This window comes from Eutrema salsugineum, unplaced genomic scaffold (genome assembly GCF_000478725.1).
Source record: "Eutrema salsugineum unplaced genomic scaffold, Eutsalg1_0 scaffold_13, whole genome shotgun sequence".
Lineage (NCBI taxonomy): Eukaryota > Viridiplantae > Streptophyta > Magnoliopsida > Brassicales > Brassicaceae > Eutrema > Eutrema salsugineum.
This window is the reverse complement of record NW_006256885.1, coordinates 33,241-49,944: the sequence shown is the minus strand read 5'-3', so window position 1 is coordinate 49,944 and position 16,704 is coordinate 33,241. Positions and strand designations below refer to the sequence as shown.

Sequence of the window (16,704 nt, the reverse complement as noted above, 5' to 3'; positions counted from 1 at the left end):
ATACATGGAGACCTGTGCGGACCAATAACACCGAGCACAATAGCTGGTAATATGTACATTTTTGTGCTCATAGACGACCATTCTAGATACATGTGAACAGTCTTGTTGAAGGAGAAAAGTGATGCGTTCAACAAATTCAAGAAATTTAAAAGTCTAGTAGAGCAAGAAACAGGAGTGGGGATACAAAATTTTAGAACTGACAGAGGAGGAGAGTTTGTATCAGAAGAATTCAATTCTTTATGCGATGACAACAGTATCAAACGACATTTCACGGCACCATATACTCCACAACAAAATGGTGTCGTCGAGAGGCATAACAGAACATTGATGGAAATGGCACGAAGCATTATGAAACACATGCGCATACCAAACTATTTGTGGGGAGAGGCGATAAGACACTGCACTTATCTCTTAAATCGAGTTGCTACAAGAGCAATTAAAGACAGAACTCCATACAAAGTCTATCAAGACAAGAAACCTAATATTAGTCATATTTGCATATTCGGATGCATTGGATACACCAAGATGGAGACACCACACTTAAGGAAATGAGATGATCGATCTAGAAAGCTTGTACATCTGGGTACAGAACCAGGCTCTAAGGCGTATAGGTTATTGGACCCACAGACTCAAAAAATAGTGATAAGTCGGGATGTAGTCTTCGACCAATCAAAAGGTTGGAATTGGAACTCTGGTAACTCAGGACAACAACAAGGTGGAAGTTTCAGGATCACACTTAGAAATTCTGGCAATCACGGTATCACTAAAACATAAGAAGATATCGAAACAGAGCAAGGCCAAGAATCTGAAAATTTCGATGAGGGAAACGAAGCAGATAATGAAGAGATCATAACCTCTCAAGAACAAGGAACTGATGACTTAGTCGAACAGGTTCAACCTCCACCAGTTCTAAGGAAATCCCTAAGACAACCTACAAGGCCAAAATACCTCGACGATTTTGTATGCTTTGCCGAAGACGAAGGAGAGAGATTGTTGCTTTCTTTAAATGACAAACCAAGGGACTTCCTAGAAGCGAAGGAGTCAAAAGAGTGGATGACGGCATGCGAAGATGAGATCAGATCGATTAAAAGGAATCAGACATGGAGTCTCGTGAACTTACCACCTGGAGAAAAACCAATTGGCTTAAAGTGGGGTTTTAAGCTCAAACGTAATTTTGATGGGAGTATTAACAAGCACAAAACTCGTTTAGTTGCAAAAGGCTATATGCAACGATATGGAGTTGATTTTGAGGAGGTATTCGCTCCAGTAGCTTGACTCGAGACAGTAAGGTTCCTTATCAGTCTTGCGGCTTCAAGAAATTGGGAGATACATCATCTTGGTGTCTAAAAAACTTTCCTACATGGGGAATTGAAGGAAACTGTTTTTGTTACCCAGCCGGAAGGTTTTGAAAAAAAAGGCTGTGAAAACAAGGTATACAAGCTCAACAAAGCCTTGTATGGACTAAGGCAGGCACCAAGAGCCTGGAACAACAAACTAAATCAAATTCTGATGGAACTACAGTTTCAGAAATGTTCTAAAGAGTGTAAATGATGTATAATTTGTATGTTTTCTTTTTAAAAAAAAAATATTTTTCATTTTATTGGTTTTGACTTTTGACTATTGTTTTGGTTATTTCTCATAACTGCGGGAATACATTTTCCTTAAATAAGGTATGTAGCGTACTTATATATAGTTACCATTATGCAAAGATTTAAAACACCAAGACATAAAGAGCAGAAATAATAATCAGATATGATGATGAAGATTTATGCTATCATGTTTGTATTACTTGTTGCAACAACAATGTCGTTCCAACCTTACAAAGGATGTAGCCAAACGAAAGGTTATGAAGATATGGTTTATTGTGCTCGATCTTTGAGGCTAAATTCACCATTTATCCCTCCGATACCACAATGCTGTCAAAACTTAAAAATGGACAACATGTTTTGCCTCTGCGAAGCTGTTATACCAATTTTTGCCCAAAATTTTGACGTAAATAAGCTTGGCCTAGTCAATCATGCATGTGGCGATCTATTAGGTCCTGGCTTTCACTGTGGAAGTAAGTAACACTAGAGTCACGTTCTTAAACTCTATTCGTTTTCCATCTTTAGTCTCATATTTGTGTTAATGTTTCAGTATATACAATTCCTGGTAGTGCATGAGAGAAAGAAGAATTAAAGGAATCCTTATTCTCCGGTTATATGGCATTGATGAAGGAAGATTAATATCATAGTTTAAGTTGTATGTTTTGCATCATATGTTATGAAGAATAAGTACTGGGTTTTTAATAATTAAATAAAATTTCTCAACAGTAGTTTTTTCTTTGAAAATTGATACGAAAAAGATAACAATAATGCAATAATTTCCAAAAAGTGAGAGACCACCTTCATAATACATTATATATAATGGTAGTGAAATATATTCAAACAAAACTAATGTTATAAATCAAATCTCATAAGATGTTATTTTACACGAAAAACATGCCATCTTTTTTTGTCACAAAAAAAAACATGACATCTAATAAGTGTAATTTACAAGTTATGATTGAGTTTTTATTCGTAATAATTATATTATATAGTACCGCCATCACATTCATTCATTACACAAGTTCACAAACATATTTGTAACAACCCGACCAGAGCATTTAATGAGATTTATGGTAATTACTGTAGTAATTTTATAGGGGGCCGCTTCCCCGTTACTCCCCTACTTAAATACGCATTTTCCGTTTTAGCTCACAATTGCAAGATTTGACTTTGTTTAACTGAAATTGATATTGACTTGAATTAGACTCAGTTGGTATTAAATCGAAATAAGTTCTTGACCTTCATTTTCTAGATGATGTTACATAATTGCTGATCTTTTTCAAAATGGTAAAGAGTGGTTAATGTTGTATAATTTATAGATAATATATTTCCATTTAGAATTTTTTTTAATTTATTTCTTTTGACAAAGTTGTTTAGACCATTTTCATAATTGTGTGATTACATTTTCCTTAAATAAGGTTATAGTATACTTATATACTGATAATACAAAGATCTATAGGACAGAAAATAATAGTCAGAGAAATGATGCTGAAGATTTATGCTATCATGTTTATATTGCTCGTTGTATGAACAACATCATTCCAACCTTACAAAGGATGTATAGAAATTGTGCTCAATCCTTGAGGCTAAATTCACATTTTTTCCACCAATACCAAAATGTTGTAGAAATTTAAAAATGGATAAGATGTTTTGCTTCTGCGAAGCTGTTATACAATTTTTTAGCCAGTTATTTAATATAAATAAGCTCGGCTTAATCAATCATGCATGCGGCGATGTATTAACTCCTGGTTGGCAGTGTGGAGGTAATTAACACTAGAGTACACTCTTAAAAATTTTCGTTTCATCTTTAATTAGTTTTCATATTTGTGTTGATATATCAGTATACACAATCCCCGATGGTTCATGAGAGGAGTTTTTTTGGCATTAATGAAAGAAGATTAATACTCCCTCCGTTTCATTCTGACACATTTCACACAGATTAAAAAATTAATAAAATATATAAATATACTCCTAATTAATATACTTTTATAACATTTAATTACAAAGACTATTATCTTTAAATGAGGGATAAAATATGAAATAAAAGTAAAAAGTTACATTGAAAATGCAGAATGACACTCTTTTTGAAACAAAAAAATGAAATCTAAAACGACACTTATTATGAAACGGAGGGAGTATCATACTTTTTTTTTGGTCGAACTGTAAATCTCATTAATCAATCAACGTGATACAATAGAGCTCTGAGAACGTCTTTAGCAAGAGTGTCAGCCTCGTCGTTATCTGAACGAGGGACAAAATAAAAAGAAATCAATAAGAAAGATAACGTTATCAGGCGTATATCGTTAACAATAGCATGAATCTTTATATGCGTTTCCTGTGAGTTGATGAGATTCACTAAGATTTGAAAATCCGATAGGACCTGCAAGCTCTCATAACCTGCATCCACTGCGGAGATTAAAGCTTCTTTGAGGGCCCATGATTCTGTAGCAAGTGCAGATGAAACAAACTGACGCGATGACGAATGACGTACCGGTCTCTCCTTTTCCGGGGGTCTAAAGATGAATCCTATACCCAGGGCCGGATCTGAAAATTTGGGGGCTATAAACAATTTAAGAACAAATTTTTTTTTTTTTTGTGATTTGGGGGCCAAAAAATTTGTAAATAACCAAAGAAAAATTTTGGGAACTATAGGCGAATGTTTCATCAGGCTGTCCCCAGATCCGGCCCTGCCCATACCACAGCTTCCTGACTCTACGTGCCAAGCTGCGTCTACATTGCATATGATGCTGAGAGTAGGAGGGGGAGGAGACGCCATCACTTGTTGTGCTTGAGGTCTTCAGAAGGAGGTTTTCGCTTCCTGCCACGCCCTTGCGTCTCCTATCACTTTAGTGACCATCTCTCTCGCTGAATAAATCGAGTTCAAGAAGATTCGATGATTTCAGGCTGTTCATAAGTTCCAGCAGATCCAAGCGGGGAGGGAAGTAGATGAGATCCCAGATGGAAGAAGGCTTAGAAGCGATGGGATAAATTGGAGGAAGTCTATATAGAACACTGTATTCAAGTGAGGACGAGCCTTGAGCGGGGCTAGATCCTAAACTTCCCTGGCGAACTGGCAGTTTCTCAGAACGTGGGTGATCGTTTCACGGTTTCCACAGATCTTACATCCAAAATCGATCTGGATACCGCGACGTGCTAACTCAACTCCGACAGGGAAAGCCTCCACCGCCGCTCTCCAGAGAAATTGTTTAACTTTAGGCATCGTTCGGAGGTTCCAGATGTTTTTTTTTCAATTGAAGTTTCGTTGACGCTCTAGGATGGATTCCGTGACTGATATGCCATACCCGGATTGAACAAAGTACTTCCCATTCTTTTGAGGGAGCCATACTAGTCTGTTCGATTGGCGTGATGAGCTCACCGGAAGCAAACAGATATGATGCTCATACGCCGGGAGTATCTCTCGAATCCTATGCCAATTCCAAATCTGGTGATCCTGGTCGAGGAGGTCAGCCACTCAGAGGTCAATGAGGGCCAGAGGCGGGGGACCAATTGGTCTGAGCAGTGTCTCAAGGCTGAGCCAATGGTCATTCCAAACGCTAATGGATTCACCATTTCCAATTAATCAACCAATGCCTTTTCGAAGGACTTCTCTTCCTGCCAAGATGCTCCTCCAGCCGTGGGACGGATTCGAGGGTAGGAAACATTCCATGAACAACCTCGATGAGCAATACTTGCCAAGAATTACTCAAGAAGCCAGTACCTAAGGGTGGGAAATGAGTGGCACACCTAACTTTGCTAGCGAGGAGTCGTTGAACATTTCAATATCTCGAAACCCCAGCCCTCTTGCAATTTTGGGGGCCGTAAGCTTAGTCCATGATACCCAGGACATCTTCTGAATGTCTACTTTATCATCCCACCAAAATTTTGTAAGGATTGACTGAATTTGTTTGCAGAGGGATCTTGGGAGTTTGAAGCAAGACATCGTGTGTGCGGAGATAGCAGCAAGAACAGACTTGAGAAGGACTTGTTTTCTTGCAGCAGAGAGGAATCTTGAGGCCCAACTATGGGATATTTGTCTAATACGATCCACTAGTTCTGCAAAGATATCTCTTTTTCGTCGCCCGGAGTTCTCCGGAAGTCCCAGATATTTACCAGTACCACCTTTATTATGAAAGTTAAGAATGCATCAAACTGCAAGCCGTTGAAATCGAGGAGTCTTAGCCGAGAAGAAAATCGAGGACTTACTCAGGTTTATGCATTGTCTAGAGACTGCTTCATAACGTTTGAGAATCGATGCCAGTGTATTACAGCTATCTCCATCTAATTTGCAGAAAAATATGGTGTCGTCTGCAAACAAAAGATGGTTTACCGGAGGACTGTTTCGTGACACTCTAATTCTTTGAAGTGATCCTTCCTCCTAGGCTTTGCGACACATACCAGCTAAAACCTCGGTACAGAGGATAAACAGGTATGGAGAGAGGGGGTCTCCCTGACGGAGGCTGCGGGATGGTTGAACAGATCCCTGAGGTCCTCCGTTGATCAGGAAAGAGTATGAAACCGAAGTGACACACTCCATGATCTAGTCGATCCACTTGGCATGAAATCCTAGTTTAGCTAAGACGGATTGGAGGAAATCCCATTCTATTCGATCATACCTCTTGCTTATGTCCATTTTGACTGCCATGAAGCAACGTTTTTTCGCCTCCAAAATCCGCAGGTAGTGTAACGTCTCGTGGGTGATGAGCACATTATCAGAAATGGCTCTATTTGAGACAAAGGCTGACTGGGTTTCGGATATAAGGAGCAGTAGAAAAGCTTGCAAGTGTTTAGTGAGAATCTTTGCTACTATCTTGTAGTAGACGTTGCATAAAGCTATCGAGTGATAGTCAGCAACCTTTCTGGGTCCCGATACTTTCGGGATTAGACGAACATGGGTTTCATTTTGCCGTGCGGGAAAAGCGCCAGATGTGAAAACCTCTTGGATTTCTTTCGCAACGTCATGTCCTATGATAAGCCAGTAAGTGTGAAATAAAGCAGCGGAGAATCCGTCTGGTCCTGGTGCCTTGCTCGGATGTATGCTCTTTACCGCAGCATGGATTTAGAGGAAGGAACACCTCGTATGTGACTAGAGGAAGGAACACCTCGTCTAAGAGATCAGGATTAGCGGTAGACTGAGAGGAGACAATGTCCTGAAAGTAAGCATAGATTATACGTGTGAAGTCTCATTTTTCATGATAAGCTACATCGTCTGCGTCCCCCAACACTGTAAAACGGTTGCAAGTTCATCTGTTTCGGGTAACCGCATGGAAATATGTTCCTGTCTCCGCTTTGCAGCCAAAAGATTCGACTCCTTTGTTTCCAAAACTGCTCTTTTTACTTCTAAGCCTTCTCCAAGATTGCCGTAAATTTTTTGATTAGGTCTGAGTTTGGAGAATCTGCCGAGAGTGCTGCCTCCAGCTTAGTTTGTGCTTCAAGGATGAGCTTAGCACTATTCATGTTTTGTTCTTTACACCATCGAACGATTTCCCGGTGGCAATCGGAGATCTTGGCAAGCACCGATTGTCGACTATCTTGATTCCAAACACGTCCAATAAGGTCCATCACTTCATCTTTTTCGCGAAGTTTATTGTCAAAACGAAAGATACTTTCCGCTTGACTCTAAAATCATCTAAGAATTGACCAAATGGCGGTGATCTTTCGTACAGTAGATATTCTGATCGGCCTGATGGAAAATCTTCGAGCCAGGCGTCGTTCCACATAGAGCGATCTAGTTGAGCTCTTACGAAGTAATCGTAGCGCATACTTCGCCAAGACAATGGATTACCGGAGTGCCGAACATCCCATAAACCATTTTGAGATAAGAAGCTACGAAAGTTTATAAAGGAACCTTCATATCTTCTAGGGCCTTCTTGTTTTTCTGAATTATCGAGGATTTTGTTGAAATCTCCAAAATTTCATACTTTAAGTTGTATGTTTTGCATTATATGTTGTGAAGAATGATTGCCAAAATTTTCAATGATAAAATAAAATTTATGAACAATGGTTTTTCTTTGGAAAAATTGTCAAGAAAAACATCAATATTCAAATTTTGACCAAAAACTCATAAATTGAGGATAATTTAAAATATCATAAACAAAATGTCTCAGTCTGCAGTATTAGTACCAGCTCTCCAGTCCTAACTAGTGGTTAATGATGCACCGTGCACGTAAGTATGATGATATTAGGTTATGGTGCTCTGTTATGCGGATCAATTTGTTGACTTTAAATTTAAATCATGAATTTTTGCTGACTACGATAAAGAAAGCCATTCACCTACTTGAATCTGAACTACGACTATAACTAAGTCAAGCGGTAGGTCGGTTCGCTGTGGCTCTAATGCCGGCGATGAAGCAAACAAATAGGGTGTGTTCGTATACTGAATAAACTGGGTTTAAAAACTGTTAGACCCAACAATTACTTGATATATCATAGTTTTAGCTTTTGTTGTTTAAATCCCAAAGCGAAAATTTCCCATCTCTGCAAATCCTAATCCCCAATTCTTCGTTTCCTCCAACGGGCTGGAAGCTTCTGCATTCTTTCTTTTGCTTTTTCCTTTTTCGGCATTTTGTGGAGTCAATTCGATAGGAGTTCCGAAATTTTAGGGAATTTAGAATGTTTGAGAGTTTGATTTCGAAATCAAAATAGGAGATTTAGTGGTTTAGAGAGTTTATTCTAGTATCATCTCTCTTTTGGGCAAACATTGGTAAGTTAATCCCTAAGTACGTACATACAGAAAGCACACATACGTATTTACTGCACAGTACTTCTTTTGTGTTAATGTTCCCTACTTCCCTCATCCAATATTATATCAGCTTCGGTATAACACTGACACACCTACATCAGCCTTACTTAAATAATTATTGAAGGTTTGCGTTGTAGATCTCTGTAGGATAACCTTAATGTCTTTGAGCTTTACTCTGGCGATAAAAGTTCCGAAGTTTCATGCCTCTGCGGAGGCTTATTGCCAGTTGGCACAAGAAAATCCTCACGGTTATAAATCGCTAGATAGGTTCCACAACTTCTATCGTCCATTGGTTTTCGCTCTCAGTATCTTTTCGCAATGCAAGAAGCAGTACAAATAATTACTGGATCTATGCTAGGCAAGGTAACACATGAATTACTGAGAAGTGTTCTTATTATTTGGTGGGTTCTAGTTTGTGTATACGGCAGTTTTTATTTTTTTTTTGGTTAAAACGAAAAAGAAATGACACTTTATTTGAATTTGACCAGATTTGTTCATTTTTTGCTCATAACTGAAAGATTTGACTTTGTTTAATAGAAATGGGTATTGTCTCGAATTTGCCTCGGTTTGTATTAAATCTTAAAAAGTTCTTCACCTTCTTTTCTAAAAATTTTAGATGATAACTAATTGTTGATCTTTTCAAAATGGTAAAGAGTAGTTACTTGTTATATTATTTGTAAATAATATGTTTCCTTTTAGAAAAAAAAAACTTTTTCACTTTATTGGTTTTGACAATATTGTTTGGGTTATTTTTCATTACTGCGAGAATACGTTTTCCTTAAATAAGGTTTGTATTATACGTTATACTTACAATTGTGCAAGGAATTAAAGACCAATACAAAAAAATAAAATCAGAGATATGATGTTGAAAATTTATGCTATCATGTTTATATTGCTTGTTGCAAGAACAACGTCTTTCCAACCTTATAAAAGGATTCAGCCAAACGAAAGTTTATGAAGATTTGAGTTATTGTTCTCAATCTCTGAGCAGGCTGAATTCACCATTTATTCTTCCCATAACAGAATGCTGTGAAAATTTAAAAAGGGATAAGGTGTTTTGCCTTTGCGAAACTCTTATACCACTTAAAGCCAAAAATTTGACATCAATAAGCTCGGTTTACTCAATCATGCATGCGGCAATCTATTAGGTCCTGGCTCACACTGTGGAGGTAAGTAACACTAAAGCCACTTTCTTAAAACAAAAAAATCTGTTTTCATCTTTAGTTTTGAATTTGTGTTGATATGATATTGATGTCAACACAAATGGTGTTGGCTCACACGATAGATGCGGCAATCTATTAAGTAACAGGACCTAATAGATGCGGCTCACACGATGTTTCAGTATACACAATCCCTGATCCCTCGTGGTGCATGAGACAAGCATACTTATTCCGGTTATATGATATTGATGTACGAAGATTAATAACATCATTTAAGTTGTATGTTTTGCGACATACATTGTGAAGAATGATTACTGGATTTTCAATGATAAAATAAAATTTCTTAACAGTTAACAGTGGTTTTATTTTGATAATTGATACGAGAAAGACAGCATAATGCAATGATTTCCAAAATGGACGATCACCTTCAGATACTTTTCCAATTCGAAGGAACCTGATGTGATATTATATTAATCCCAATTTATATTCTTTGTATGACCAGATGAGATTTATTCTGGAATCGTCTCTTTTCTAGGCAAACATTGGTTAGTTAATCCCAAAGTCATGGTAATGGTTCCATCTCCAATAATATAACTACGTACATACATAAGCCCGCATACGTACATACTTATCATTGCAATTCCTTTATGCTCCAAGATTGAGTAGTCTTTGTTAGTGTGACTTTGGATCCCAAAACACAAATCTCAATTTGACCGTGTAAATTTATTGTGTACCTATACGTGTCCTCTTTAATTGATTGAGGAATAAGTTCAGTATGTAAATAATAGGTATAAAAGAAGAGAGACATCAATACTAGTACAGTGAAACATCAATACTACACCCTAAGCTTCAAGCTTGTGTAAAATTTTGCGATGAAACATGCAGAGAGGGTAATGAATGCTCCTCCAATTAGGCTTGCAGTCACATTCACTGTTTCACCTATTGATGACCTATGCTTGAGAAAATGATTCTCTGGTTTGAAAATAAATTTTGCGGATCTCTGAAACTCTAGTACCACCCTGGTTAAATTGTTGTTGGACACGTCTTAATATCCATAGTGAGGGAAGTGCAGCCAAGGATGAAGGAGCATGAGTTTTTTTCTCTGGAGATGAACCTCTTCAAGATCAGATAAAAGTCCTTATCACTGGTGAAATTACGCCACCCAGAGATAACCTCGAGAGGTTGAGATAGACGACCTGAAAGTTGTTGTAGTTGCATTTGACATCTTTCCTCTTTCAATAAGAAAATGACGAGATTGTGGACCATTGTGGTGGTGGATGTGGCTGAAAGGCTTTGGCTGTTGCCAGCATTGCAGCTCTGTCCTGTTGTAAAGCGTTATAGGCAACCACAAAAAAAAAAAGACAAAAGCAAGAGAAGTAACCTCATGACCATCCGATAACCTATCGGTCTATCCCGAGAAAAACAGAGTTGACATTACAAAACTCATAATACTTCATGATTCATGTGATGGGAGTCGACCAGTTCCAAATACAAAAATTGAACCAACAGAAATCGGTTGAGGGACATTTTGTTAGTAGGACCGACTTTATTCTTGTATTTACATAGAACATTTTTGTTGGAAGGTTCTCATATGAGTATCTCAACTTAGCAAAAAAAAAAAATTATTATATTGAGTGATTATCTCAAATATAATACCCACCCAAACTATCTCATTTTTTAGTAAATGTGAGAGAAATATAAAAGCAAAATAAAAGAAAAAGAAAAGCAAAAAACATATATAACTGCAAAGAGAGAGGAGCTCACGAACGATTTTCCGTTACATATGACCAATAATCCTCGGTTTAATATATATGACAGACTTGTAATCTGAAAACCAGATTTTATTATTTCCTTGGTTGAACAAAATAAGAACTCGTTACATTTATGTAATGTTATGTTTGGATTAAAAGATACCCATACAAAGGGCTTGCAAAGAGAAAATATTGAAACTGTTATGGCTAAAGATGATGCACTAGATCTTCTTGGTCTCATGGCACAAGAAGCTAACTTGATGTTCAATGAGATTGGTCAAGATAAAGGGGATTACAGAGATAATTGATATTCACTACAAGGAAATATCGAGTCAAGGAAACTAACAGCATGAAAGGTTTGAATGGGAGGGTTGTTTTGACAACGTCAAGATATTTAACCTTAAATTTTCTACTAACGAAGATATTAGAAATACACGTCGAGACAGTTTTGGATTAGCTGACAAAAAAAAGATTACATTCACTTATATATACCTTTGGGGATCACTTAATGTTTCATTGAGCTTAGGTAAATGTCAAGACTTCATATATTTACGTTGAATATATATCACGAAAGGCCTTTCTATTTGGTCACTGATCCGACCAATGAGGCTGTTAGAACTTAGATGGATGTCAGAACTCTACTCCACGCCGTGGATCCAAGATCAATTACTGTGAACAGCTCTGCCAAGAAGATTCAAGTCTTTTTGGTTTTTTCTTTTTTAAGTAGCCAAGTAGGTTTAATTTTTTATCTTTCAGAAAATAATGAATGTTTTCTTTAGTTAGAGAAGCTGAGGAATCAGCAGGAGGTAGTTAAAAATACACAACAAAAGAACAAGAAAATTTTCGACGTGTGGCTAATCAGTTAATACCATCATAAAAAATGTATGTGGCTACCATGGATACGATATACTTAATTATTTCTCTCGTTTATTTATTGTTTTTTATAGCAATTATTATGAGTGAACATTTCACAGAAGGGTGTAATTATGAGTCAGCAATAACTCATTAAAGAAAGAATAACGAAAAAAAACAGCAGTTTACATATAAATCGAATTTATTGAGTTTTTAGGGTACAATATGTTTATTAACCTAAAAAATACAGCCTGATAACAACAATAAACCGATATTCTCCCCCAAATTAGAAAAAAGAAAAAAAATGCACGACTACCTTTCGGTTAACGCGACTTTGTAACTCTTTTCATTTTTTAAAAAATTTATTTTATCTGGCTACAATAGCGGACCTATATTGGTAAAAGAGGGATCAGTTGACACACAAAATATATAAAGCAAAGATGTTTATTGTTATCAATTTCTTTGGCCAAATGGTTTTAAATGAGCATTGACTTGATTAACAATTTCTTGAGTTTGAATGACCCACAAAATATTTTTCTATTATTTATTATTTTCTTGATTATCTATTTAATTTTTAGATTTTCATAAATTGATTTTTTTTTTTCATTATTGATGTGTGTACTCACCAAAATTTAATATAAAATTGTTTTCTTATTATTGTCATCGATTTTAATGAAGGTTTCTATATATATTTTCTTTCATTTTCATATTATTAACAGTTAATTATATTATTTTTCTCATATTTGTTTTTGGCAATATATATTTATATTTTAATACCATCAACTAAATGAAGTTTGTTTAATTTTGAAAAATTCAATACCAGTATGCAAAACCATTTGTATTTATAAAATATGTATTATGTTAAAAACAAAATTTTTTAAAAATTTAAAAGCATAATAGAAGCAAAACATAAGCAAAATAGCAAAATATAAGGAAAAATAAGAGAAAAATAAATAAAATTTATGATGTTTAGATAGTTAAATTATATGTAAGATCTCATTAACGCCTAAAAAGGTTTTTTAACAATATTTTTGATTAAAATAATCAAAAGATGAAACTCAAAGTTTGGAAACGTTTTTTATATAAGAACGTTAAGAAACGTTTCTTATTGCTATGTCAGCTTTCTATCCAAATATAATATTAAAAACATAAATAAGAAACCCATAAAGATTTATGGGTTAATGATGCTCTAACATATATATTTTGACATGTTAAATTTATTTTCTAGGCCTTATGTATGATTAAGGAGTTCGTTGATATCGTTGAGGAGAATACCATTGTTTTTTACACACAATGAAGCTTAAATAACACAATTAGTACAATAAGAAAAATATAGAAAAGGACATTCTTGAGAAAGATTGCAAAAAAATAAAACTTATTCTCTTCTCTTAAATAGTAAAAACACAATGCATTCATACAAACTACAATAAAAAAAATGTTAAATACAAAGTATACTCAGTCATAATTAAATAACATGTAACAAAACGAATAAAAGTCAGGTGAGAAAATATATAAAGATCAAAATCAAAATTATATATCCCCGCATAATGCATGTAGTAGCTGTAAATCAAGAAAAAAAACTCTAAAATAACATAATTTTGTTTAAGAAATGTTGGAGGTATATATTGACGGCGAGTATTAGAGAGTTGAATAATTAGACTTCACTCTATCCAGCCATAAGCACGGTGGTCATGGATGATTTTCGAACCACCGGTGAAGGAGGCTGGCTCGTTGGATTTCGATAGAATGTTTTAGTTTTACTAGATTAAACTGAAATTAAAAAAATGAAATCTGTTATTATATTGAAAAAAGTAATTTATATTTCATTGAACAAATCTTAAGTAACCCATAATTCTCTGGTAAAAACTCCATTTGTAAAAAAAAAAATGGTTTGGGGTTAATATCCAATTTGTAAAATTTTACACCACGAACCCAGATTTGATATTTCCTTGGGCTAATTTTTTTAAATTTCAATGTGTGTTGCGGACGTTCGCTTTCGTTGATAAGGAACAATTACATAGATCATAGATATGAATAAAAACACATATCCTCTTACTTGAATGCACATAAGTTCGAATGTCTCATTCCAAGGTGGTTTTGAACTTTGAAGTGCGACCACAACTGATATCAAACCGTTAAAGCTAAACCGTTAATGCTGGTCCATGAGTCCATGACCATTATGCTCCGTTTTATTTCAATACTCAAGAGAAATTGTACTTTTTTTTCTAGTTCTCAACTCATTGTTTTCTTCAAACTATGTATTATATCAGTGTTTGTAAATATTAAATAATTCATTATTTTTTCAATGTTTCGTAAAACAAAATAAATATTCACTTGCATGAATGCACATAAGATTGAAGGTCTTCTTCGAAGGTGGTTTGAAGTGCGACCACAACTGACACCAAACCGTTAATGGTGGTCCACGACCATTATGCTCTGTTTTTTTTTTTTTTTGGGATGAAGACTCAAGAGTACTTGTGCTCTGTTTTGTAGAGCTCAATTCATTGTTTTCTGAAACTATATAAATTATTTCAGTGTTTGTACGACTTCTATATCATATATATTCAAAACAAATCTGTGAGCTCTATATTTAACTATCTCTTAAACAGAAATATTTAATTAAAATCTTTATATTTGTAAAATTTATTTATTGAATATTTTCTAAGTAAATGTTTATTTATGTTATATTTTATAAATACATATTTATTTATGTAAAATATTCTGTAATATCTTACAAATAAAAGTTTATTTATGTAAATGTTTACTCAAATAATAATATAGAGATATATAGAGCTTTAAAAGCAATGCTTCTTATACATTGTTCACAGAAGGGCAACATGGCAACTTTGCTGTTAAGCCACACGTGGATTTTTGGAATTTTTCACAGAAGTTTCTCCAAGTGCTGGTTGAATGATCTCATCCTTTACCATTGTATGAGTTGAAACAGCTTAGGTGCCCTTTGTAACCTCTTGAGGAGCTGTTTCTTTATCCTGTTGAATAATAGGTGATATTAAATAGACGACATGGAAGACAATCACACACACACAGTATATTTGATATTGTAAATGGTGAGATTCTAAAATAATATTTTACCTTGGCTTTCTCAGATTCAGTTGACGGGTTACCGCTGTGATCTTTTATACCCAGCCTGGTAGAAGGTTAATTTTTTTCACCATATTGCAATGTCATTTAGTTCTTATTAAGTAGTAGAACTTAATAGAATATATGTATCTCTATAGGAAGTTAGCTCACCTTTCCATGTAGAACCTGACGACATTCAACTTATTATCAAAGAAAAACTTGGTTGTTTTGGTTGTATTTAAATATAGGGTCTCTGCAATATGAGTTGTTATTTTATCAGTGATCTCTAACATGTTAGGTAATGTATATATCACTATTTTTTATAGGGATCTCTATTTTATATATAGAGATATTAAAAGAGAATCAGATTACCTGAAACCAGTTTTGGATTGACGCATGTGCAAACTATCACGCTATTTATGCGTCCAGCAAGATTGATTAGCTTACGAAATTCTGATGTTTGATCATCTCATATCCTTACCCGCACATTTTTTTGCCTAGTTCAATATTGGTTTTTAAGAATAAGCAAATATTCATTGGGGTTTGGGTTTGGTTAGAGTTACTCTCGCAGCAAAAGAATGATGGTAAGCGTTTGAGTACATGATGTATCTTCCAAATTGGATCGTTGGACGCTCACAATTTGCCCAATTACATCTGAACATTATTGATATTATATAGTCAGTTGTACCTATATAATTACATATAGTTTTTTAAAACAAAAAAATCTGAAAGTGTAGTTAATTATGACTACCTGCTGAAGTTGCTACTTGTGTTAAAGTTCAAAACATAATATAAGCAAAACTTAAACAAAATATCAGCAAAATATAAGGAAAAATAAGAGAAAAAATAAATAAAATTTATGATGTTGTCCTCGCTAAAGTCATTGGTGGCCTAGGGAAGAGATTCTAGCGAGTATAAATCGATGTCTTCACGTCCGATATCACTACTGATCAACTCTCTGTGAACATTACTGGTTGTCATCCTATATTTCCTGAGCTAAAGAGACACCGACCCCGATGGCAATTAAGACCAGGAATCCTCCAATTATGATCCCAAGGACTATGAATAGACTCAATCCATTGTGTTCTGGCTTTTGTCTGAGCAACGGATTTCCTGGTCTGTAAATAACTTTCACGTGTTTTGGGAGCTCTGGTATCTCGCCACTGAACAGGTTGTTCTGGAGATACACATCAACAAGTCCAGGGAGGAAGCGTAGGAGGGTGAGATTACACCACCGAGCGACAAACCACCAAGGCTTATGGAGACTACGTGGTGGTTTGTGCGGTTGCATTGCACACCTTTCCATTTGCAATATGCAATGGAAGAAACTGTAGACCAGTGTGGCGGATGTGGTTGAAAGTCTTTTGAGAGCTCAAGCATTGCCGCTCCATCGTCATCCCCCGAACCAAAAACAGCCAATGAGGATAAAGCGGCAAAGAGAATCATTACCTGTCCAAAACAGAGTTCAAATTTGTTATTCGTATGTAGTTATGAACATGTTAGATCATATAAAAAATGAAAACTGTCCATATATA

At 35.4% G+C, this 16,704-nt stretch overlaps 1 pseudogene; it reads right to left on the bottom strand.

The window, feature by feature from the left end:
- Positions 1-4,494: 4,494 nt before the first annotated feature.
- On the bottom strand, positions 4,495-16,615 carry LOC112088841 (annotated as a pseudogene).
- Positions 16,616-16,704: the final 89 nt, after the last annotated feature.